The 26,877-nt window shown below is 44.7% G+C and overlaps 1 protein-coding gene across 1 annotated transcript in view; it reads left to right on the top strand.

Moving 5' to 3' along the window:
• The first annotated feature begins 310 nt into the window (after positions 1-310).
• The window catches only part of nrip1b (nuclear receptor interacting protein 1b), a 36,658-nt gene continuing 10,091 nt past the window's right edge, over positions 311-26,877 (top strand). The window contains exon 1 of the mRNA XM_005935973.3: positions 311-629. The gene's annotated coding sequence lies outside the window, so the exon portion shown is untranslated. The remainder of the gene's footprint in view (positions 630-26,877) is intronic.

Here is a 26,877-nt window from a genome sequence, read left to right as displayed (position 1 = left end):
TGAACAGTCCTTTTTAAAGTGAGACAGAATGAGACGTAACCAAAAAGATCCCCTCCTTGGTAGGTTATTTTAACTCAGCTTATTCTTAATAATTGAAATGATTAAATAATAATCTGCTAATTAAGCATTTCCATTGTATGTCCCTTGGTGTGAGACAAACCGTAAGCGGTGTATATTACTTAGTTTAAAATGGGGGAAAAAACAGCGTTAAGACCATTTGCTGTACATCTAATGTTAAAAAGTGCTTCCATGTTGGCAGAGGGAGTATGTGGGCAGCGGTGAAGGCTTGTTCCTTTAAGGGTGGTGTCAGCGGCAGGCGGAGGAGGAGGAGTGTAGCTGTCTGCGCTCACTTCTCCACAGCGAGGGGACTCCGAGAATAAACAATTTCCACAGACTACGCGCTCCACACCTCGGCTCGCTCACAGGCGCAGCATTCATTTGTAGAATTAAAAAATCAAATCAAATCAAAAGGAGGCTTTTTAGAAATTATTTCGGACTTGATTTTTTCCTCCCTCGAAGCCTGCCTCGCCATTTCTGCTTCCTGCCAAAAGTGTCGCGACCGTTTTCATTGGATTTGCCTCCTCCTGTCGAATGATAACGATGCGCCTCTGTGGGGTGGACGAACGCAGGTAAGGGGATCTGTAAGCGAGCGCACTGTTACGTCTGGACAATGTTATTCTTATACTGCTGCGGGTGGAAACGTACACGGGTGCGCGTATGTCGGGCAGTGGTTAGATCGTGCGCTTTTTTTTCTGTGTGTGTATGTGTGCGTTTGTGTCGGGGATCGGTAACGCTGTTTGTGTGTCGCACGGCGGCCAGGGGCGCTTATGGATGTGTCGCTGAAATCGCTGCATAAAGAAGCGGGGAATAAACCTGCCCGTGTGGCTTTCCATTTACCCGCACAGCCGCTCAGTGACGGCAGCCAGTGCCCGTATCCTTCGGATCAGTGACTCAAATTAGGCCCACGATAGAGGCATTTCTCTATAAATGTTTCTCCCCATACACGCACACACCGCCTCTGAATCTCTTGAAACCCTCCTGCTAATTTTCACAGTGTATTCTGGGCTGTCAGGCTGCTTGGCAGTACGAACACCGAATGACTAATGTCACCCGTTGGCTTAATTTAATAACAGTGCGCACCGTCTTCTGCTTGGAGCGCGGCAGCTGTAATGTAACGTTAGTACAGTTAATGTAGTTCATCACGTCGGGTCAAAACACTGCACAGCCCCCCATCTTGTAGTTTTAGCACCACCAAAGGGAAACGCTTCACAGTTGCACCGGTGTGTAGATTACAGTTGGCAAGTCTTAAGGGGTTTTTAATGGCCCTCCGAGCGTAAAGGGTCTTATACGTTGACTCATATGTGATTGTTTCAAGGTGCTAAAAGCCACCTGGGCCCACTGGGTGTAAAAATGAGTTTGGGTTGAATATTCATTGAGCAAGACTTTGCATGTGTCACTGCAGTAGCACTCAGGGGAAAGCAGGGACAGTGACACTAACCCCTGAGCATGTACAGTAAACACAGTGTAGGCGAAGGTTGTTAAAAATGTTGCAAAGCAGTGTTGCTACAACAACTTTATTACACAGTCAGGATCAAGGTAATGCTTTTTTTAATGCACTCAAAAAGGTGTGCACTTGATGTGTGGCTTAGTTGGTGATTCCCATTAATACTCTTTTTTTTTTGTTTGTTACCTACCCCACCTCTGAAAATGTCTGAATGTCTCTACCCTCCCCAGGGTCCTCTGATAGAGAGATTAGTCTAGTCTGCAGACTAAAACACCCATCATTTCAAGTTGGTCTGTTGCAGCCTGTCACATCACCCGGCCGTCATGTCAGATGTGTTTTGATAGATCTCAAAGGCTTGGATGTTTTCTCGGCGAGAGTTTCTGAGTGGCCTTTACGTAGGTGTTCCTTTTTTTCACAAATATCTTATTGCTTCATTGGACTTTGGATCCGTGTGGAGGCAAAAGGTCAGGGGCTGAAGTTTTCTGAGACTTACCGGAAAGAGGGCAGAGTACAAGCTGCAGTTCAGCTTCTGAAATAACCTGTTTGGATGTTGGAATATGAGGCTTTTTAAAAAGGGTTCAGTTAATTTCCTGCCTTCCACATAACTACTTAGGCTACCAATCTAAAGTAACGCAGAGAAGAGTCAAACTTTTTTAAAGCCTTCTAAATACTGCCTGTGTCTGGGGGTCTGCCTCTTAGCCTCTCTTTTGTTGAACATTTAAGCTGCTTAATTATTTGACCTGAACTTACACAAGATGTTCAAGGTAGTTCGGCTTGTCCTCTGTTGCCACAGATAACGTAAAACCTCCACGTTTGTAGCCCAACTTTTTAAGTTGTGCTTTATGAGTGTTTGAATGGTCTGGCCTGCGTGCTGCAATTCATAGGATCCTCTGTGTTGGACGGGGCTTGATTTGACTCTGCCATCTGCTATTGTCCCGGGAGCTGCTGTTGAGTGATGTGCAGTAGCCTGCAACAGAACCAGAGGACATTCAAATGGCCAAATGCAAATGATGCCGAGGCTGCTCAACAGTCACAAGACTGGACTCTGAACTCTCTCCTCTCTTGTCCACTGGCTGCCTTTCATTACTGCAGAATCTTATCTGCCATCAAAACACTGCCGCCGCCGCCGCTGCTGTATGAAAGTGGCAAGTTTTGACATGAGTGTTTATGTGTGTGTGTGTGTGTGTGTGTGTGTGTGTGTGTGTGTGTGTGTGTGTGTGTGTGTGTGTGTGTGTGTGTGCTCTTGCAGGTGTGTTCTGCACATCTCTTTTGCACATTGTGGAAAACACAGAGTAATTTCAGAATCCACCTGCTTGTTGCTACTTTGTGACTTTGAATTATGTAAAGGAGAAATCGCTGTAAAAAATGTATTTTTTTTTCACACAATGACTCCACAGAGTACTTGCCCAGCCACTTACCTCTACTAACAGCTTCTCTAACTACTGCCACTGTGCCAGCTCAAACCCTTAGTGTTTGTAAATCTGTCATAGACCACAGCACGAGCACAGGGCGGACAGAAATTGAGAGTGGCGTCCCGCTTTTTGATTGCTGAGATACTCGGCAGCAAGAAAAAAAAAAGAAAAACTAATGTGCAATCTACCAGAACAAGTGTCATGCATTTACTGCAGAGTTTTTGATTTATTATAGACCTGGGAGATGCCCAGCACTTGTGTTGTTGGCCACCGAACATTGTTCAAGGGCACTTTGACAGTAGATGTGAGGAGCAGAAGTGCATTTCTCATCTACTTACAGGCCCGCGCTCTTGTCAGCCCACTGAGGATTCGAAACCAGACACCTTTGGGCCACAAACTCATTTCTCTAATTGTTTGGGCTCCATAATGCCAGTGCGGGGCGTGCATTAAACCAAATCATTTTATTGTTCCATTTATCGTTTGTTTGTTCAGCAGACACTCTTCTAATAACAATGGTCAGAAGTGCTGCTGTAACAGGAAAAAGATTTACACCGTGACAGTTGTGCTGTAAATTTCACAGTCAGAATGAAACATTTATCTCTAATTAACAAGACAGAAGTCAGTGTTGTGTTCAATCAACAAACTGAAATGATCACTTCTCTCTGATTTACTATTAAGTACTGGTAATCTTCTGTCCCCTCTTCCATACAAATTCTTGCCCAGTGCCTGTGTCACAAATAAAGGTTTGCCTGATCCTCCATATTTATACTGTTTCACTCCTATTTTGTTATGTTTACCATTTTTTAGAGGAATGCACCAACCTTACCCACACGCCAAACCCCTCCAACCTGTAATCTGTAATGACATTTCTCCTTCTCCCCTTTTTCTTCCTGTCTTATAATGTGATTATTTTTCATACTAAATTCAAAATCTGAGTAACTACAGCCTGAAAACCCCCCAAAATTAAATGCTCAAACTGATATCAGTAAATGCAGACTTATGTGCTGATATCTTATCGGCCGATATTCAGCTGATCTGTTAGTGCCTCCCTAGTACCGATCGTCTGTCAGTGGCTTTTACATAAGCAAATTTCTTGAAAATGATGGTGAGCACTAGGCTAAAATATCAGGGCTTGAGTGACTAAAGCAAAAATGCAGACTGATGGAAGCCAACAGTGCTGAATTAAAATAGACATTCAAATTACTACTGGAACACCGCTATTCTAAACCAAGCAGAAATGGTGCACGCAGATAAGCACACATAAAGATGCATGTGTACCGTTTACTGATCGGGGTGTATTTTCAGTGCGTTTTCTCTGAATTTTCTCCCCCTAGAATGCCTACACAGTCAGAAAGTGATGTGGAAGTACAGAAGTTTGCTGTTGCTTTTGGAAATGACATCACCGTGGGGGCAGTTGTGGTGTCTTCCCACTTAAAAGATTTCTGCTCTCAGTCATAGCGAGGTGCTGTGTCTCATTCAGAGACAGCGCTTCTGCCGGTGCTTCTGTCACGAGCAGAAGGCAGCCAAAGTCAATGAGACTTATTTTGATGACAAAGCAGTAACTGCTAAACGCTCCTGGATGCAGGCTGGAATGAGGAAATGTGAGGAAGAAAGATGGACTCCTTCTCTGCAATCCCTGAAAGCTATACTAGCCAGAACTCAGCTGTTGAATGATTCGCGCCCCCCCCTGCACCCACCACCGTCTCCTCCTCCCTTTTGACTTTCGCCTTCACCTCCAACTCTCCGCCCCTCTTCACACCTCACCTTGGCCTTGGCTGCAATGACAGGCCCTTCAATTATCTCCCCCAATTGATCGCTGCTGATTGCAGTTGCCGTGAATTATTTAGACTTTGCTGAAATTACTCGCTAAACGGGGACGGAAGGCTGAAAGAGCAAGATACCACGGGTCAAATAAATTACCCACATGAAGCATCGGCCCCTTTCGAAAACAACCGCCGCCAAGGCCCAGTGTGCAGATCAATGAAGCGGAGGAGGGAAACGGCATCAAGCTAGCCTGTAGTGTGGTAACATCAAGTCTCCACTGTACCGCTCCTCTGGTACGTTAAGTAAAGACCGAGGAGATGTAGCGTGGAGCAGCAGACCTCCTGGGTGATGTGAGAGAAGCTGACTCTTTTCCTGGCCGGGCTGGTGCGGTCACAGCGGCGGAGCGGAGTGGAACTGACTTCCCCCTCCCTCTGCTCTCTCCCCCCATCTCTGGCTCTCTTTGCCTCTCTTGCACCTATAGCAGAGCTGCCACCCCGGGGGCTGTGGAGGTGCAGTAGGGAGGTTTTCTCTACTCTTGTGGTGAGTGTGCAGCCAGGATGCTGCTGCAGTCAGACGAGGGGGGGAAAGTGCTTCGCCACAGGCAGGCCAGTGTCACAGGCGTGTCAGAGTGGGCAGGCTGCAAAAGGGAACGAGGACAGATGCTCATAGACGGCAGGCATGCCCAGCCTGTTTGCGCGCACGTGATGGAGGATGTCTGTCGTGTTGTCCTGCAGTGGCATAAACAGCATAATGCCAGTAGATGCTTGTCTGCATGTTTGTAGTTTTTGTTAGAATTGTTTAGCTGCAACAGTTGGAGGAACGGTTGTAATTAAGTCTGTGATAATCCCGAGCATCACAGCAGACGTGGATTCACTCGAGTGTGCCGTGACTCAAACAAAACACTTTCTGACAGGCATCAGGATGGGCTGCTGCACCTTGTGCACTAAATGCTATTTATGCGACCTCCCCATGTGTTGTAGCGAAGCCCCCCCCCCGCCCGGGGCGGTGGAAGAAACCTGAGGGTTGAGGAGTAGAACGATGGGTCACAGAGTCCAGTGACTGAGGTCAACTGTTCTTCAACTGTGTCTTATTTTAAGCAGGTTATGTGGCAGGACTACAGGGGAGAAGCTGGGGCTAAGTGAAAATGCCACTCATTCCTGAAGAGTCCCTGGCCTCGTCAAGGTTAGTGCCTTGTCTTTGTAAGTTGAGGGATTGATGCATGAGCCTGTCTGGCGCTGAATTCAAAGTCCAAGGCTGTCACAAGCAGCAACCCACCCTCCCGCCTACCCTCTCTTTTTTTTTTGCAGGCTATCACAGGGCCCTGTCCTTCCTAACTTCTTAGCAGCCTGTCCTTTTGGGAACCTTGAGCAGCCCAGGCAAGGACACAGCGTCTGGTGCAGTAAGCCTGTGCAGAGGGGGAGGCTTTACGTAACGTTCTGCTTTAAACATGGGTGCATGACTTCCCTGACACGGAGCAGTGCGGTGCAGAGCTCCACAGCTCACAGCACACGTCCCCTTGGCACCCCTGGACGGGGGGGTGGGGGGGCAGGCAGAGAGATCCCTGCAACTTAATTATATCTTTCTCTTTTAAAAGCTTTCGTTTGAAATTAAATTTTCCCAGGCAATTAACTAAAGAGGAGTTTTTAGAATTTATGAATGAATGATGGATATATAGCGCAGCACAGTGGAGGGGTGGGGCGGGGGGTGAGTGGTGGTGGTGGAGGAGAGGGCATACATATATATACTATAAGCTATGAGCTTCTGTTTCAAGACCAGTTTGAGACTTTGTTAAACGTTTGTTGTACCCGGGTGCAACGGCTGGATGCCGTCAGCCCAACGACACCTCGTCCTGCAGGGCGGCGTTGTCACCCAGCGAGCATTCACACACTTCCACGTTGCTTGGTTCCTGCAGGAGGAAAATGCATCACCTGGGGTTTCCCCGCTTCCTCATTCACTCAGACCCACACCTTATGAAAGATGGCTATATCTCGCTTAATAATGTTACGCACTGCACACCTCTAACCCTCGTTTGGCTTGAACTGTAATTGTGTAACTTTTTGGCTGCTAGTGATGAGCTGAATTGTTGCTGAGCAACAAGAGACCTGTGCGGGTGGCCATGGAGAGTCGAGCTGTGCGAGTTCAGATAGATCTGCAGCACATTATCCTTTTTTTTTCTTTTTTAAATAGAGGAATGTCAAAAAATTTCCCTTGAAACACTCAGTGTCTTGCATGCAATTCCAAGGTAGATATTTGTCATTCATCCAAGATAATATTCCATTAGAGCTTCGTGGAGAGCAGCCTTCTAATGGCTTGGACATTACAGATTCCCTTCGGTCCATTTAAAAATTGTCAGCAAAGAGAAATGATTCATTGCACTTTCAATAAATATCTTTTTAACAGAACGTGGCTAAATAGGAGGTACACAGCTAAATGAGAAACGAATGCATGCCCATGCTGCAAAGGAAGGACTGGGGACATTTGGCATAACCCCAGCATCCCTCCTTCACTCACAGTTGTCTCTCGAATTTCTGAAACATGCCGTCCTTTTGTGAACCTTCAGCCCACTTGTAAATCCATTAGCGAGGTGACGTTATTCACTGTAGTCCTCACTACAGCCGGGTAAACAGACCGAAAGACTGGGATTCAGCAGTACAGCTTTCTCATAACTGTGTTAGAAGGCTTCCAGTGGTAGAGAGGCCATTTGAGAGGAGATGGAAAGCACTGGGCTGATGACTTGAGGCAGCCATATGACCTATTACTTAGGGAAAATGGACTGGTGACCAGAAGATTGCTGGCTCATACACTGCTCACCCTCTGCCCTTGAGCAAAGGTAATTAACCTGGATTCCTCCAGTAAATATCCAGCAGTAGAAATGGGAAGAGATGTGCAAGAGTGATAATCGTGTAAGTGACTTTGAATAAAAGTGTCCACTAAGCAGGAAGATTAATACAGCTAATAGAATTATAACTTGTGTTTTCGAGTTGTCAAGGACCCAGGACTGCTGAACATGTAGTCATTCCTCCTCCCCTCTCTATTTATGCACTCTTCCATAACACACACACACTCGCACGCACACACACGTACGCACATTCACAGACTTCTCTCTTTTCCTTTGGCATTAGGGCTAGAACGTGACCTTGACCTGATTGCTGAGGAGGCTCTTTAAGTAACTCTCCAGAAGGAGATCCAATCATGTGACACCCTTCACCCAGCCTCACCCCCTGTCCTCTCTCCCAACCTTGTATGTCTACCAGGATGAGGGGGCGGAGACGCTCGCTACAGGCATGTGTGTCGCCGCGGGGGCCGTCGTTCAGTTTGGTAATCGCTCCCAAGGTCAAACAGGGTCGAGGTTGTGTCAGACCCAGTAGTGCGGCTGCAGCGAGCCTTTATCTGAATTTGAGAATGGCTGCTACAAGTTTCCACTCTGACTGTGCTGACGAAAGGAGCAGGTTTAGTCATCTACTCGATTCTCAATCACTGATACCAGCATATGTCAGGGAAAGGTCGTTTCATGTCCAGAGTGATTCATGTCCAGAGCGAGCTGGCTGCTAGGATGTGTGTTATTGCAGTTGCCTTCCCTCACTCCCCACAGCTGCCCCGCTGTTTTAAACCACGCTGGCTCACTGTCTCACTTTAGAGCAAGCTCCTGTCTCTGCTTCAGAGTATTTTTATGCTCAAATGTTAACATATCTGGCCCCTGGATACGTTTACCATATGGCTGTGTAAATAGGGATCCCAGCCCACTTTGTTAAAGCTGCTTTAATAAACCTTAGGCAAATGACATGGAGTCCCCCCCCCCCAGAAACTTGTCTTGATATTACGCTGGGAGAACTGGACAGTCAACGAGGGCCACTGTTTCTCAGCTCGTTTGAGGCTAATTGGGACCTGTTATGATGCTTCAGTGTTGTGTGTGTGGTGAAAGACACTGGGACTCTTTTATTTATTCCTTAAATTCCAGGATGCTTTGATATCAGGAGCAACTTGGTTCTTTCAGAGAAAATGAAATATCGTGTCGCATCAGTTAAATGAGTCCTACATTTAGCATCAAAATGCAAAAATAATGAATCTACCTTTATATGATTATTTGTTTACCTGTCTATCCACGATAGGAGCGTGAATGCGGCTTCAGTGGCACCTGGGATCTGTGGCAGCTTTACGAAGAGCCAACGACTAATTTTCCTGTCTTGTTTTCATGACAGGAACGTACTCTTCCTCCTTCTTCTCTGTGGAGCTCATTCTCATGTGTTTGTGCCTCTCATCTCACTCATTATTAGAAAGCAGACTGTGGCATACCGTATTCTAACTGATCCAGGAGGGAGTTGGGAGTTATACAAGACTGTGTTCATTAGCTCCTTTATGGCTGCATATAGTTCTGTTTTTTTACTGTCACAGTGGTGGGTGTTCATATTAAACATGGTTTCATGGCATATGTGATCCCTGTGAGCCAAAGGTTTGGGATTCACACTGCTCTAATTGTTCTCTTTCAAACCTTTTTTTCTACTCTTGGCTCTGTTTGATGTCACAATATGGTTTACGAGGGGCAGCCAATCAGAAGAAAGTTCACCTAAAGTGTGCCTGATCGTAAAAAGAGCTGAAGCGGCTTGCTGAGACAGCAGATGAAAGAGATGAACTGAGTGGCTGCACCGAGGCCAAGAAATAAGGATTATTTTAAACTGTAAATCATGCAAATCTACTCAAGTGAAGTCCACAAATAAAACTTTGAATTTGGAAATTAGCCAAGTTAGTCCCCTTTAAGTGGACCAGATAATATCCATCGGAAAATAGTTTATGCCACTGGAAGAAAAGTGAGAATGTTTATCCAAAACAACCAAAAACTATGAATAGGTTTAATTTTCATACATGGTGTTGTAATCTCTACTATAAGTAAATATTTGTTGTCAGAACCATTTTTCTTTGTACCTGCATCAGGGTCTTCCACCTTTATAAGGGCCAAACAGTCTACTGCAGCAACAGCCAATATGTCGACTAATATCTGCACATCAGCAAATGAGATAATGCTGATATTTATCTGTTGGCAGTTTTGGCCAGTAATTTTGAAATCAAGATTTTGAAATGAAGGAAGAGTAGATAAAATGAAAACATCAAAATTAATAGAAAAAAATGGCGTATATTTTGGTATTGATGTTGGCTATTGGCCAAATTATGATTGTAAACGTCAGTCACCATCTGCGTGTCCTCTGTATTTTGAGATGCATCATTTCTTCTTTTAAAGTTAACTTTAGCGCATGAATAATACTTTTTAAAAATTTGGATAAAAAGTGAAAATCAGCACTTGTTTGTATTTTTTAATCACAGATAACCCCCAGCCCCCACCACCCAGTGGGCCTCCCCTGCAGTCCCAACTGCTCAGAAGCTTTCTTGATTAAGTGCAGGGAGTTCGCTTGTTAGGAGCAACTTAAATTAAGGTGATCACCCGCCAGGATGTGACATTTTAAAATCAGACATCAGCCGCCACCCGCCTGACACGCTTTTAGCTCGTGTACACACACAAGATGAACCTGTAGCTTGTATAATTTGGTTGATTGTTTACAGCGTCAACCAGTTGGAGGTGTTCTTCACCTATAACTGTGTTATGTAGAATAAAACAAGTGTCACCAACTTATGTGCCATTAAACAGGGAGCGTTTGGACTGTTAAAGCAACAGTCGAGCTTTTGTAACGTGTGTGATGTTTTTTTTTTCACACTCGCACACACACACACCTAGCGTTATCACTGAGGAGCTGTGTGCTTGTGTAACTTTGTTTACACGTCTAGGGCCAGCGCTGGCACAAGAGCCAGACGAATGTGGTTTATCCAGGGCCTCTTTCTGTCTAAGCCACCTTCCCCTTCCATTCAGCGTTGACCTCACGAAGAGGCAGGGCTTGACCTACATCCACCCACTTAGCTAGAACCTCCACCAACCCCCGTTGAATAAAGAGACCTGACACCCTATTCTGCTTTTTTTCTCCTTTTTTTTCCAACAGCCATTTGCTCTCTGGTCATATTTGGTGCACTTAGAGGGATACAGCACAGCTCTGCTGCTTTTGCAGCATGTCTGGCAGCATGGGAAAGTGGAGCAGCGTTCTTCATGGCTTGTCTCTGAGGCACCAACATGTCTGTGTGCACTAGGTCACCATTAGCACGCAGGGGCTTAGCACCAAGCTGGTGAGAGTTTAGTGGCAGGTCAACCCTCCTCTGGTTTTTAAAAGTGTCAAACTGTGGCTGATGCAAATGAGTACACGCAAAACACATGTCGTCACTAGCATCTGGCGGGACTAATATTCTAGCTTGGGCACACTGTGACGCCGGGGTGCCAGCATAAGGCACGCTAATGTCAGGAGAGCTATTCGACAGTCTACTTGTAAGAGATTTGTGTAACCAAATGCTCTGCAAGTCATCCTGTGGTTTTAAAAGGCCTAATGTGTATTATGCAAGGTAACAAGTGGCTTGCTGCAGCAATAAAAACGAAGTGGAACACTATCATTCAAGCTGAACTGTTCAGTAAGTCGCTTTAAAGGTTTTTAAAGGTAATTGTCAGGTTGCCTCCTACAAGTATAGGTCTCGAGGAGAAGCTAAGCTAAAAGGTTGCTAAGCTACAGCAAGTAGTGACTAATGATTGGTGATTTATTTATTTATTTTTGACAGATACATTCATACTTAAATCAGCAGCAAAAAACCGTGTGCTTTGGCGAGATATTTCACTGTGGCTTCAAGCAGGAATCCAACACTGAAGACGCAGCGAGTCCCACAACAAACGTTTCTAAATGAATGAAACTCTCAGCTGTTCTTGACTAACCTCAGAGAGAGAGAGAGAGTCATGATCATATACTGCGGGTGCAGCTTACTGAGGATTGCATGAGAGGACCATGCATGTGATCTCAGACATGTCATGAGCTGGGCTAACCGTGGCGAAGACATTCAGAGAGCACTAGTGTCATGCTACCAGGCATTAAGGCAGCTCCTGGCTTCAGCTAGCCTTCTAGTAAAGCCACCCACCACTCCGGGAAAAAATTTTTTTAGGCTGTATGACAGGTCATCCTTTCATGGGTGTCAAATGACTGCAAAGTAGCTCGTGTGCGTCTGCGTTTAAATAAGGCAAAGGGTTCCTATTTAGTATTCTGAGTAAGAGGGGAGATAATGGCCACCTGGAAGAGGAGAGGTAGAAGTGGGAAGGGGGAATGGTAGAGGCCTGTAGATGTATTTAACCTCAGGAGCAGTTGTTGTTTCAAGGCGTGGGAGGGTTTTTTGCCAAACATGCAGCAGGCCAGCTGATAAGGGTCGGCTGTAATCCAAAGGCCGCCAGAATGTGGGGAAAGATCAGAGAGAAGTCTGAGCCTGTCTTTTTAACTTCTTTTATTCCTTTGTTTCCCTCTCTCTCTCTCTCTCTCTCTCTCTATCTCTCGCCCTCACCCTTTCACTGTCTCCCTCGATCATGCTCTGCAGAACTCCTCGCACGACGTTAGGGGAGGGGAGAGAAAGGAGAAGAAAAAAAGAAAGAAGAAAAGTGGGTCAGGGCGACCTATTTTTTTTCCCACAGTTCACGAAGGCAGAGGGTGGTGGTGTTATCGTCAGTTAGACGAGGAGCAGGGCCTGATGGGGAGGCAGGGCCTTGTCGCGAGACGCAGCCACTCAGAACTGGGTCAGCAGCAGAGGCTATGTCTTGTAAACGGCTTGTCATACCGGGGAGAAAAGCTGCAAATGAACCATAGATTATACGCCCCAAGCTGAGCGCTGAGGTCTCTCCTCACTCCCCAGACCCACACTTCAAAAAAAACACACACACACTCGCGCATATAGTATAAGTCTTACAGTAGTGCACGAGTCTCTAAAGTACTGCCACCTCCTATAAGTTCCTCTCTTCCCCTCTCAGTCTCCAGTAATAGCGTTTGATTTCTGCAGTCAGACCTGTCAGGCTCAAAGCCCGAGCCACACATGCTTTTAAGCAAAGGCTCTTTATTGGTTCTGTTTCTCTGACATACGGGCTGCTGTTTGCTAAATATAGCCTGCCTTCTCCAGGATTTTCTTGACTTTATTTGGGTCAGGTTATTTACTGTACCAAGTTCAACTGTGGTTTAGAGGAGCAGCGCACATGCTTGTTCAGCTGGACTGACATGGTTGTAAAGCATGGCTGCAATTTCCCCCAACTACAGGTTAATTTTTAAGACGCTTGAATTAGGGTTCGATCAATTTTGCTCGTGCTGATTCTTGGCAAAAGGACCCAGTGTGGCAGAGAAAGGGACTAGCCGCAGTAACCATGTGTTTTTGATATCGATCCTACGCGTTGCTTGTTATTTCATAGCCTTTGTGTCTTCCCGCTGTGCCTCAGACAGACAAAGCGGGATAAACACTGGGCTTGATCTCCTCCTCGCAAATAATTGCCGCGGTTGTCATACTGAGCTAAGACCTTTAGGACCGAAAATCGGGGTTTCATTTTGGCGTCGGGGCCTGCTTATGGAGCAATGCAATTTTCAGGCAGTAGAGCTCACTCATATTTCACTATGTGGAACAAATCTGCCTGTAATGAATCTCTCAGGACACTGTGGTGCCTCCACAAACGAGTCTGTTTTTTTGGCTCTTCTGGAGTTAGGGGGGAGGGAGGGGTGCAGGGGGAATCTATAGTGGGCCTTTTAATATTTCAGCACATCCATCTCCCTGATATGAAAAAAAATCTGTTTTCTTTGCCTGTATCAGTCCTGGCTCATGTTAATCTTATTGGTTTCGCTCTCTGTAAAAACAGCCTTATTAGCAGAGGTGTCCCACTAACAAACATAACATAATATCCCGAGGTGGGGCTAAACATGGCGGGGGATTGGATTAGCAGGAAAGACTCCGTGTTAGTCCGCACATGCAGCTCCCCTCCGTGGCTCCCGAGCTCTTTCTGCCGCTGCCGGGAAGCAGACCTGCCTAATGTTATTCTTAGCCCCAGAACTTCGTGTCTCTGCGCGAAAGCCCCTAACAGTAATCGAGGAGAGCGCTCGTGGCTCATGTCGCTCAACGACAGCCTCTGAGGGCGTGTGTGCGTGGCCCCGTCTGTTTTTCTATGTGTGTGTTTGTGTGTGTGAAGGTGAGACACGCTGAGCAGTAAACCAGTCGGAACCAGTGCTCGGCCAATCTAGCCGGTGTTTCCTTTTTTTCTTTTTCTTTTTGGTGATAGGGAGCCACCGCATTGCCTTTAGCAGATGGTTTCCAGCAGGCCTGCATATGACATGTGATAATATTACAGTTTTGAAAGGTCAGGCATGAAGAGAACCAGTAGGAGGGCTAGAAGGAGGGCCTGTCCTCTGTGCACACACTGTTCTGCAGCGTATTAGTGTTACATTCAAGAGAAATGTCCTTTTATGAATTTCCAGCTCAGTATTGAACATACTGCCAGTAACGGGGCGATGCAAATATTTACAGGATCACTTGAACCTTGGTGGCCCGCGTGTCAGTCGCAGGGAGGGTGTCCCAGTGTTTACTGCTGATTTACAAAAAAATAAATAAATCTTCTTTGTGCTCTCGGGCAATAGCAAGATTTGGACAGCGCAGAGTCAGACTTTGGACTGTGGACTGTGGTGTTTACTTTAGAGAATCAGAGGTCCTCACTGGGACACAGCAGATCATCATCAACCTGTCAAAACACTGGTTCTGATTCACCGCCCCCTTTCTCGAGGCCGAGATCCTTGATTGGTCATTAAGCTGGCACTTGTTCCCGAAACAGAGGCTGGGATATTTGTTTTGAAGCTATGGGTCACCGTGTGTGCTAAAGGCTCAGAGCAGAGCCAGGAGGGAAACGGTCTGGGATTTCCATATGCGTAAACAACACCCCTGGAGTGGATGGCAGTCTCATCACACAGGTGTATTCCATAAAGCAACCCTTCACCCACACAGACACACACACACCCTTCTCCAAACCCCTTTCCTGAAATGGCACGGGGCTTGTGCATGGAGGAGGAGGAGGTTTAAAAATAAATCTGCGCAGGGCCGGTCAGACATTTTGAAATTCTGTTTCTATCTCCGTCTGATAGAGAGGTTAAAGATACAGCATCCTGATAAATCTCTTCCCACCAGGGGGAACAGATAAGGAGTGGCGTAGATTGAATAAAAGAGCTGAGGAGAAAGGGGGAGGATAGGTGCAGGGGAGGGGGTTGGGGGGCAGGAGGAGGAGGAGGGCTGAGATGTCTATCAGGCCGCATGAAGGGTTTTTTTCTCCCCCCGTTTTTTTTTTTTTTTTTTTTGTCTTGCAGATCCAGTTCAAGGGCGCCCGCAGGCGAGGCAGCTCTCGCTCTTGCCATGCCAACGCTGCTGCTCAAGGTCATATGAGCCAGCCCTGTGACATTAAAGAGGAACAGGAAAGGGGGCTGGAAGGCGGGGGGGGCGGGTGCAAAAACCATCCTCCACAGACAAGCACACACAGTCGCATGTGACTTGAGTTGTAAGAGGGGTGAAAAAGTAGCCTTTATTAACTCTTTTCAGTCTTTCCTGTGACTTTCTGTGCTGGTGTCTGGGTCTACAGTGGATTTTGTGAGGGCAAGAGCTTTTTAAGGGCAGTAATGAGAGTGTCTTATTCTCTCTGCACAGAGCCAAGAGATGCTTGGCTAACTGCTTTGTAGTTGCCAGCCACACATACAGGCAGGGTTTGTGTGTGTGTGTGAAAGAGAGGAGGGGGAGAGAGAGGAGAAGATGGAAGAGAGAAGAGTCACTGTGATAAACCTCAGGGGAGGGAGGTAGAGAAGAGAAAAGGGGTCTCAAAGTTACTTAAAGGGACAGGGAACCAATGGCAAGTGCCCTTCAGTTCTGAGTTTGAGCTGAAAGGTAGTCCTAGCATTTGTGAATCTAACCTGCAAAGAGCGCACGCTGCCGTTCGGGCTAAGTACAGTGCACCGGCAGGTGGTTTCAGATGGGAAGTAGAGTTGCGGTGGCACATCCAGGAGTGTCATGCTTTTAACTGTTGCTCTTATTCCGTATTAAACTGTTTTCCAGCTGCAGCTAAGCATCTGCAATAATTACTCAGCAGTTTAATGTCAAAAAAACGACGCTATCCTTCAGATAGGTTCCTAAAGTGCACCTTTCAGCATCAGTGTTTGGAGTTTTGAGTGTCACGAGTTTGAAATATAGGTGCAGTCGGGTGAAGGGAAAATGTGACAACAGGCCGTGACGGTTTGGCTCTATGGTGTCAGAGACAGAGGTGTCAGAAAAATTAATGGTGGCTGATTCGGCTTCTTTCAATGGGAATGTTATCATAACACAAATGACATGAAACTGTTAGCGTGTGTGTGTGTGACTGTATAACGTGATACAGGAAAAGTGTAGCTCTCTCTTGTTTATGTTTAATGTAGCTGGAAGCTATATTACTCCTTAAATATTACCAGTAAATAGTGGTCTGCTGAAGACATGTAATCATCTACGTGTCCAGTGTCCATTATGCACTTGGATATGAAATTTTATTAAATTTAGAAATGACTTCTTCACATACTGTGGTGCAACAGTTCTTAGCTAATTCATGCTAACTGATGCTTCCAGCCAACATTTGCTCTTAAAAAAAAAATACCATCAGAAGTTGCATTTTTGCACCTCTCGTGATTTAACATAATCTACCTTATGGCATTTATTTATTATCTGTTTGTTTTTTGCTTCACGTCCACATTACCATAGTCGAAAAATGCACAATATCGTCTCAATATCTCTTGATATTATTGCATGATATCGAAAATTTGCAGTAATGCTGTCATTCCTCTATAACTCTGTGTTCTGTGTTACCTTTCATGGCAAATTAATTAAAGTCAAAATCCATGTACATGCAGGTGGAGGGGATCTTCACTGTAAAAACATACAAAAAGAGCAGCTACATTATCATATCTGCATTACTGCCACAATATCAGTCTTTGATTTTAAAATGACACAGTTACAGTTATCCTGACAGCTCTATCCTAGGCAGATCCTAGGTTTCTGTTTGCAATATTAAACTCGGTCATTAATAGTGTGTGTGTGTGTGGGGGGGGGGGGGGGGGTTTTTTTAGTATCTACAGGCTCACCATCTCGTGTGCTGCTTGTTTACACTGTCATCATGTGTTTGCTGGTCAATCAGGTATCAGTTTGCGGCGCCAATTACGCTGCGTGAGAATATGGCCTTGTCCTACAACAGCACACAGCTGTACATATCAGGATTGCACTTAGGGCGGCAGGCTCGTGGTTGACTTAAGCCTGAGGATCTGGGTTCAAGTCCTTGTTTTTGGCACGATGCTACGCTGATTTGTCCTGGGGCCCTATTACGTAGCTGACCTCTGACCTCCATGTGACAGGAAAATGTGGGGAGGATTTCACTCGTTAAAGACTCACATGGTGAACAGAATCCATTTAGCGTATTATTCTATGCAATTTAGCTTCAAGAGAGTATATTGTGCTCCTGAGCTAGCCCATCTATCGCCTCCTCATGTATCATTTTACACCAATATACAACTATTGGAAAAGAAGTACAAGGTGAATGTAATGGAGAATGGTTTTTGGACGGAGATAAGGCTATGTTTTCTGGAACAGAACTAATAGCCCCACTATCATCTAAATTTCCTTGTAGATGTAAAAGTACAGGCAGACATTGTATGAGTCCACAAAGTCAGTCTCCCGGGCCGCTAATGGAGCTGCTTCAGGCTATGCATCAATATGACATCACAGATTACAATCTTTAGACTTTGGGAGCACTTTAGGTACTTTCAGTGCTGGAAGAACGCAGGAAGAACTGGCCGACAAAACACTGAGTCATTATAATAACAATCACAGAGATGGGTGGAGCTGTGCAGTGATACGGCCTGACAGAAATGACTAAAGTATACCTACGAGGACTTGTAGTGAGTCTGCTGGGCTTCATAGAGATTTTGCAGTGACATTAATAGTAGACTTTTTAGTCTCATTTGGTACCACTGTGTTGTTTTTGGAATGATTCAGGCAAACAAATCTTTTTCATTATTACAAAATGCAGAATGTAAGGAGATCTGGAGTCGGTGTGTGTTACGTTGTAAAACTATTTCTGTCACACAAATATCTTTTGGGGTTGCGTCGGGAAAGGCATCCAGCGTAAAACTCACATCAAACATGTAGATCCTTTGTCACAAGGGAGCAGCGGAAAGTAACTTTTAATACCACATAGCAGATTTGTTTTGCTTCTTTAGAATGGTTACTTAATTGCTTCTGATTATTTAGAAGCAAAAGTCATGAAAAACATACAACTCCAAATCCTAATTTACGAGTAGTCTGCAGCTAATGTAGCTTCTCCCGCAGCTACACAGTGTCCAGTTGTACTTAGCAGGGTTGGAATAGCTCTGAAACCACGATGCAAAACTCAGTGATGTTGTAGTTGTAGCAATACTGTTTTCCCGCTCTGTGATATCCATGTAGGGCTATTAATGTTAAAGCATGCTAGCCTTGATGTTTGAAGCGCTTCAGGCTGAACTTGTAATAACTCATGGACTCTAATCGTAATCAAGTGGCCTCTGGTAAAAAAAAGTCCATATCCCCCAGTTTGGTTCAAGTCAGTTTGGATAGGCCTTTTCCCTTAATAAATAAAATGTATCAATTAAAAACTAGAAAGTCGTTGTTTTTTTTCTGTTTTTACCAACTCAGCTTATCTTTGTTTAATATTAAGGTTAGCTTGATGATCTGAATCATTAAAATGTGAGAAATATGCAAGAAAATAAGAAATCAGGAATACTTCACAGCATTGTATGACATCTAGCTTAAGTCCCCGTGACCTGTACTCTCTACTCAGACAGGATTTACTGGATAAGTGTCCCTCACACTTGTGACGCAATCCTTTCTAACCACTCAAAGCTGGATTTGAAGCTCTACTGAACCCTGCTGAACTTTGACATTTTAAGGTATTACTAAGGAAGACACAAGTACGGAAAGAGCCTCCTCTCACCAACTAAGAATCCCTCTGTGCCCTAGACCCGAGGCTCGATCACACCTGTTCATCACCCAGCTGGCATAGTACCATTTTGACTCTTTCTTTTGATTAAACGAAAAAGCATTTAGACTAAACAATCAATAGGTACAGGCTTGAGTCTGGAATCGCTCTGGCATAAATCTTCCTGCTGCCTGGCGTGGAGTCGTCTCTGTATCATTTTTGCTGATTAGTTTTCCCATTACTCAAAACAGACGCGTTTGCTGGTGATGAATGATCCAATTATGGGATATTTGTCACCCATTTGATATCTGCTGCTAGTCTGTGACTGTAAAGAATTTCAGTGTAACTCTACCTGCTCAAACCTGCAGTCCACTGTGGGGTTAGTGTCGACCGGCCTTTGGATATTTATTTTTTTTACAGCCATTAGGCAATGATTATCTCTTGGGGGGTAATTTTTTTTAATTTCCCAAGGAGCATCTAACCCCTTCTCCCCGATCATCTCATTAATTTTGTGGTTACACATAAAAGCAGTACTCAAGAGCGTTTTCAGCACTTTTGTCATTTTAAGACTACTTGCCCTAAAATTTTCTAGCATCTCTTCTAAAGTCTGCATCCCCCCCCCATCGCCACTGACATACTTCAGACAGCAGTCCTATATGTCTAAACTGAAGTTGACCTCGTCCAACTGCTACACACACACACACACACACACACGCACACCCAAACAATACACAGACACTCACAGCTGAAAGGATTCATGTACACTCCCCCACCACACCCCTGTGTCTGTGGACAGTAGGCTGATTCTGCAGCCTCCCTCCCTCTCGGGCTCTCTCTCCTGCTCTGCTGTGTTGAGCTGTGTGTGTGTGTGACAGCTGCTTAATTGGGCATTCTCCCCTCGTCGGAGAGCCTCCTCTCTCTCTCTCTCTCTCTCTCCTCCAGCTTGGGCCGGGGCTGCTGACGAATGGCAGCGGATTACAGATGAGGACACGGTGACCCACCTGACCTTGCTGCACAGCCGCGGGGGTGGGGTAGTGGTGGTGATGGGGAAGGGAGGGAAGGGGAGAGGGGGGGAGCACTGAGAGCTGGCGATGGGGCTGACAGGGTACTGCAGAGAGGCAGAGGTGGTGGCAGTGGGCATGGGTGCTGTAGTGGGGGAGGGGGAGGGTGGGGCGTACCCGTGCCAGGTCAGGGAGGATGAGGTCGCACGAAGGTGGGTGATATATCGGCACAAAGGGGCGGGGGTGGGTGCATTTGCCAGGTGGCCAGGAGGGCAGGCGGGAGATCAGGTGAATGACAGGAGTGTCACATGACACCCTCCCTCCTCCACCCGTGTCAGTATGTCAAGGGCACGAGCCCCTGCTGGCAACTGCCACTGCGACATTTTCCTAACACTTCTTCTCTTCTTTTTAAGTTCTTTTTTTTATGTGTTTTTATGCGTCTATCAGGCGAGCAGCTCCTATATGACTGCTGGCTTGCCTCCACGCACCCTCGGGCCGCGATGTGGTCGGTCAAAAGGAGGCGGCGGGTCCTTGAGTGTGGTGAATTTTAATTTCGGTGCGTGCTATAGATATTTTCATCTCCCCCACCCCCACCTTCCTGCTGTGCATGTGAGACTGCCAAGGTGAGGTTGTGTCCTCTTGTTAAGAGCGATTAATGGCACTCGTTATGTACATAATGAAATCTCCCTGCTGATGCATAGGGTGGCGTTGTCTCCTCTTTTTCTGAAACACACACCCACCCACCCACAAACCTACATATATATATATACATAATATACTTCTGTGTGTGTGTGTGTGTGTGTGTGTGTAGCACAACACTGAGGATGCTTTGTTACAGCCTCCAGGCAACTCCAGCATGTGTTTGATATGGTGTAGAGACCCCTCCCCTCCCCTCTTGTTGTAAGCCATCTCCCCAAATGAAAAACGAACTGGAATTAAGGCCCTGTCAATTCGCAGTCGAGTTTGTTCCTCTTTCGCTTTAGATGCGCACAACACTGCGGCTCCCTGCGTGACATGTGTTCTGAGAGATAGAGATGGGTGGCTCGCCACTGAGTCCCGTTTTGACTGGCGGAGCAAATTAGATCTAATCTTCTTGTGTGTGTTCTTTTATAGCCCGAGAATGTTCACCTAACATCAGCTTTTAAGTTGACCTTGTTGTGTTGTTTGCTCGTCTGAGGCTCCTGTGTGCATGTGTGTTTCTAGGACAAGACACTGCTGCACTGCTGGCTTCGTTTTTTTTTTCTTTAAATTTTTGATCTTGTGCAAGTGTACGTGCACGCACCAGCACCATTCAGTGCCTGAGTCAAGCTGTGCAAGCTCTTTTAATCCCACGCCCCGGTGCACGTAGTCTTGATTAGTGGCAGCAGTTATCTGTGCAGAAGACAGCCCGCCCTCCTTTAGCATTTGGTCAGGTCTGGGGCACCAGGGGGGTTGGGGGTGTCAAGTCATGAGAAAGGTGAACGAGAAAGGAGAAAGGCAGAGGGGGCAGCAGTGGAGGAATGGCTAGAATGAGGGAAGAGGGGAGGGAAGAAACCTGATTAGTATTCTAAAGGAGCACTCCTGCCAGTGGAGCAAATTGATTACTGCACTTTACCTGTATCAGCCTCCACAGCTAAGGATGACAAGGTACGGGAGCATGATGTGTGTCTGCATTCGCCCCACAGCCACGGCACAATAGCGGTGTTAAACCCACACTAGGCAAAATGCTTTTTTGCTACCCTCTTTTTTACTTTTTACCACCACTGGATCGTCTTTTCTCAGTCACATTCAATACAGGAAGCGATATGCCTACTGCGGTTGGGTGCGAGCCTCGCCAGTCTCTCGGTCTGATTTAACAGTCAGTGACTGACTGAGGGAAGGGCATGCTTGTTTCCTGTTTCCTGCAGGTCTGGGCCCTTTTAGGCTGATAATTAGCAGGTTTCTCTTAGTTACAGTAAAGGCAATTACAAAAAAAAGAGATTATTTTTCTTTCTACTGCACAATTTCCATCAACACAGTGTTAATGATGGGTATGGTTCTGCTTTAGAGCCCTGCTGGGTTTCATTCTGGCTACTCAATGGAGCGCTGATTACACCTGGGCTGCCAGGTGAAGGCAATTAATTGCAATTAACCTCTGCTTAGACGGAAAAGCAGCAGCAGTTTGAGGAATGACGACCAGAAAGAAAGCTTGGAGGCTTTGTTCAGGCTGCGGGGAAATCAAATTTGTTTCTCCAATCACATCTGTAGAGACAGATCGTGCAGACTGCTATTTGCAAGTGATCAGATCAGATTTGTGTGTGGTCATCACTAGCCCATTGGGATAGGTTGCTGCGGTAACAGCCGAGGGGTCAGTAACTACGAAGCAAAGGTCGGCTGTACACAAACCCCAGCAGATATACCCCTGGTGCTCTAACAGCAGCCTGAGCTCTGCGTCTGTCACTCCTGGTATGATGTGTGTTGCAAATGAGAAAAGTATTTAGTACAAATTTGTGGCTTGACCCAGCAGCGTCTAAAAGGAACAAGATTTGTTGTATATTTTTCTTTTTTTTTAATGTATAGTTGAAGTGCACAGTTAGTTTGCCTCCCTTTAGTCCAGTTTTCCATTTTTATTTCTAAAATGTTTCTTTTCACATCTAGTTGTGGTTAACTGTAATATTCTTGATCCACAGCTGTAGAAATGCAACTGGAGTTGCATTTCAAACCAAACTTTGAAACATATTTGTGTTGGCGGCCCGATTAAAGCTGAATAGTTTGTCTAATTAAAGCAGATATGCAAAAGGATATATAGATATTCAGTGTTAGATATGTATAATTCCCCCCCCCCCTTTAGCCCAGTGCATGCATTCCACTATGAAATTTAAATTCCAAGCCAATGACACCAATCTGTTCAGCCTGTCAGTGGCATTCACTGTGCTGTCAATACTGAGCAGGCATTGCAAGTATGTTTATATTCTCCATGTGTAGTAGGCAGGGCCCAAATCATGAACTCTCCAATCACTGTGACCAATAAAAGTTGATTAAGTCAAATTGACCTGGTCCATGTATTTAAGAGGACCCAGTATAAAAGCAGGAAAGCACTGCCTTCATTCATTTGGGCAATATCGCTAAAATTAGAAATGTCCTGTCTAAAATTGTTGTTGCATTTATTACTTCTATTTTAATTCATTATTATGAGGTTGCTCTGAAAAGCCTTCCGTTGAACCTGAATTCTGCAGCGAGAGTTCTGGGACTACAAAGAATTGCTGTATTTCTCCCTTATTAGCTTAATTTCACTGGTTCCCTGTTGAATTCAGAATTGAATTCAAAAATCTTCTCGCATACAAAATCTTGAATAATCGGGCCCTGTAACATCGTGCAGACCTCATAGTACCGTATTATCCTAACAGAGCACTTTGCTTTCAAATTGCATGCTTACTTTTGGTTTCTAGCATTTTCATAAGTAGAATGTGATGTAGAGTCTTTCAGACCCCTCTACTGTGGAACGAAGTCTGAGTTTGGTTGTGAGAGACAGACGCTCTCTCCACTTTTTTTGATGAAGCTTATAGTCACTGCTGGATCGGGTGATCCTGGGCCATTAGTTATGCTGCAATAGGCCTGGGCTGCTGGGGGCTTCCCATGATGCACTGAGGGTTTTATCTTCACTCTCTCCTTTCACTCCCTGTTAGTTTTTCAACAGTACTGTATGTAGTCATTAGCAAATATTAAAATCTGGTTCTTTCTCCCATAGTATGTTTTTTTTCTTCTGTCTCCCTCCCTTTACCCTCAAGCTTCATGGCAGATGGCCCCGCCCCTCCCTGAGCCTGGTTCTGCTTGAAGCTTCTTCCTGTTAAAAGCGAGTTTTTCCTTCCCACTGTTGCAAGGTGCTTGCTCATAGGTAGTCATGTGACTGAGAGTCGTTAGCTTACAATATAAAGCACTTTGGGGCACATGTTGTTGTGCATTGGCACCATATAAATAAAATTTAATTGATTTAGGGAGTTCTATTAATAAAGTTGGTTATTTCACTATGGATAGTTTATTTTCCAAACACTCTAGTCAATAAACATGGCTTTTGTTAACTCTATTGTGGGATATTTATGTAAATATAAGTCTGGCAAATATTTTTTACTCCAACATTGGAAATTAGTTCCTAACTAGGGCAGCTCACAAGTCCTGGACAGGCAGAGGGCAGCTCGGGCAGGGCCTCGCTGCTTCTTTATTCTAGCACTCAAGTGACCCTGCTGTAGTTAGTAAGTAGTGCAGCCCACTGCTTAGACTCACCGGTGAGGGGAAGGCTTAAATATAAGGAGAAGGTCAAGCTAAATAAAGTTTGTTTTGCCCTTGTGTCTATAGGATATGGATTTATCTACAGCTCAGCAGAGATCATGAAGATCTTGGCACACATCTAGAAAAAGGTCTTATAGCAGGCAGTTTGTTGCAGTTTAACACTAGCTTGCTGCTACATTTAATCCCTGTAAAAGACTGCATTTTATCTAATGTGTTTTTGTCATATATATAATATTTTGTAGTAAAACCATATGGGCCTTTTCATTATTGATGAAACGCTAAGTGGGAAAGATTGTTAAAAATAAGAAATTTCCTTTGCTCCTTTTTTGTCTGTCAACCCAAAACCCAAATAATAAAAATCTAATTTCTTTCCAAATTGTTAGTTAAGAAAAAAATCTTTAAAATAATTTCTCACTTAGTTAACCTGATGGTGCATGTATGAAGTTGGATTGATCATTTATCTGATTTGAACCAGACAAAGTTCAAGTGACTGTGCATAGTTAAGTCTCCTGTTTAAAGGTTTTAAAAGTGAGAGTGAGTCGCAGGTGTGCTGCACACCATCCATCTCCAGTAGTGCAAACACATTTTTCCTGCTGTGTGTTAAATATGAAAAATATCCCAGTAGGGCTGGGCCATATCATACCGTTCACAGTAATACCGGTATAATGTTGGGCAACGATAAGAAAATGGAATATGGCGATAGAATATGGGTAAAACATGCATGCGCAGTGCCTTTGTTTTCATACATACATGGCGGCGACGGAGAATGAGAAGAGCGAAAGCGGATCGTTGAATGAAACAGATGAACCAGAACTGGTTTGTAAAAATGCTGCAGCTTCAGTGGTGGAACTGGTTTAGCTTTCGTCCGTCAGATACACAACAAAGCACTATTTTTGGTAGAGCATGCTAGCGGGCCGTCGTTATTACCGTGTTGTTTGGAAAATATAAACATACTTGCAAACAGTGTCCCTTATAATCCCGTGTGCCTTATGTATGAACTCTGGTTGTGTTACTGACCTCGAAACGATTTTATGTGCACGGCGCTCGAAAATCTGTCAAATGTTTCAGTACGACTTTGCTGAGCTACGAAGCCGCACCGCTTGATGGATTGTCGGAGCGTTACGGCTATCGTAGGCAGGAGCCTCGTGGAGTGATACGTGCTGTGCTTCAACATAATGTTACCGTATTGTGTGTGTATAACCTCTTTTTAAGTTTTGTGGATGTTATACATGGTTATGCTGAGGATGTGTCGGGCAGTCTCCACTGGAAATGCCTTTTGGTTAAACTGTCAGCGAGGAATTTGCATTTGCACTGTTACATTTTTATATAACTTTAATGCACATAAAAACAGCTGCTTGTTTAAGTGAAAATACATTGATGGGTTTTTTTTTTGGAGTTGTAAAGTATTTTGACTAGTGTCAATTATATCGTCAGTTATATCGTTATCGCAAATTTTCAAATGTGTATCGTGATAAATATTTTTGGTCATATCGCCCTGCTCTATATCCCAGCTTCATTCTTGTCTGAATGAGTTCATGTCTAAGCATTTTAAAGAAAAGCTTTAACCTCCTAGGACCTGGCGTCCACATATGTGGACATCACATTTTGGGTTGTCTAGACCAAAATACTTAATTTTTCTCTACAAGGGCCTGATGTCCACTTACGAGGACATTATACTGCCACTGTTCTATCGAAATTTAAAACAAATGTCCTCATATGTGGATCTGATTTTCCCCTGAAACAAAAATGAGGTTTAAAAAAAGAAATCTGGTTGTTTTTACATTCGTCAGGTCCTAATCAGCCCAAATAGCAAAGAGAAGTTAAAAATGTATGCCCTGAGTGCAGGTCTTAGGAGGTTAATGCAACAGATGCAACAAGTTCCCAATGATATTTTGCTCATTTTATATAAATTATTTATTTCAGGGATGTAAACCTTTCAAATGAGGCAATCTGATTCTCTTTGTGTGTTAGCTGTAAAGCTGTATGTGTGTCCTAAAAGTCAGAGCAGATGGGCATGTATGGGCTGTCAGCTTGCAGCAGTCACTCCTCTCCTCTGTGATATTTAGTTTTCAAACCATCTTTGTCATCTTTTCTTCAATATTAGTTCATCTCACAACTGCAAAGTAGCGCTCCGCCACTACGTTATTGTCATCATCTTTCAGCCCTGTTGTTGCCTGTGCCTACAAACAGGTAGTGACCGTGTCATTTAGCGCTCAGTGTTTTCTTTTTCCAGCAAAAAATATGTCCTATCAAATTATGGTGATATCAACACATTTTACCAGTATATAAATTATTCAGTATGAAATGTGCTTTATTTAGGCTCAGTGGAACATTTAACGTTATCTAGGACACCTGATTTTTATTTTTTTTTAAACGGCTTTTTAGAATTTCCGAATGAAACTGCGGCAGCCTTTGCCCATAGGGCAGTGTTGGCAAGTATGCCTTTATAATCTCCAGTGTAATTGATCGGGGTTATCTCGGCTTAGGAATTGGTTAAAATCCGTTCTCTCTGTGTTTTGCTTGAAAAAAACATCACACGAGGACTGTAACACAAGTTTAAATAGCTGAGGTTGTGTGTCCGCAGCTTATAATTGAGGTTTCTCCAGGTTGTGTAACAAAAGATTGCACAGTGGCACAAGGTCCTTTGAGGTTGCAAGATGGCAAGCATACAGCAGCTTGTTTGCATCAGTGTTATCTAAAGCTCTTGCCTGGTATATTTAAAGTATAGTTAACCTTTTAAGTTATTAACCGTCTTCGACGCCTTACTGTCCCTTTGTAATTTCAGCAACAACGACATATATACAAACTGATTATCACGTTACAAAGTTGCACATAAACGTGGTTAATTTGTTTATGTTAAAGTTGGATGTTGCTCCCGAGTGTGAAAAATGAAACCCTTGTCAGCGTCTGAAGCCTACACTTTTCTCTAGTGGCCAGCAGGAATGCAACTTTTTATATTTGCGAAAACAGTTTGCCTCTGTGCGGTCCGTGCCGTGGAGTGGGTCTGTTTTTGTGGTTGCCTCAGCTCTGGCCGTGTGAGCACTGGTCAGGCTTTAAGGCCAGGTGTAGGAC

This window comes from Haplochromis burtoni, unplaced genomic scaffold (genome assembly GCF_018398535.1).
Source record: "Haplochromis burtoni strain Fernald_Lab_line unplaced genomic scaffold, NCSU_Asbu1 Contig_24, whole genome shotgun sequence".
NCBI classification, from domain to species: domain Eukaryota; kingdom Metazoa; phylum Chordata; class Actinopteri; order Cichliformes; family Cichlidae; genus Haplochromis; species Haplochromis burtoni.
This window is presented reverse-complemented; position numbering and strand designations above follow the sequence as displayed.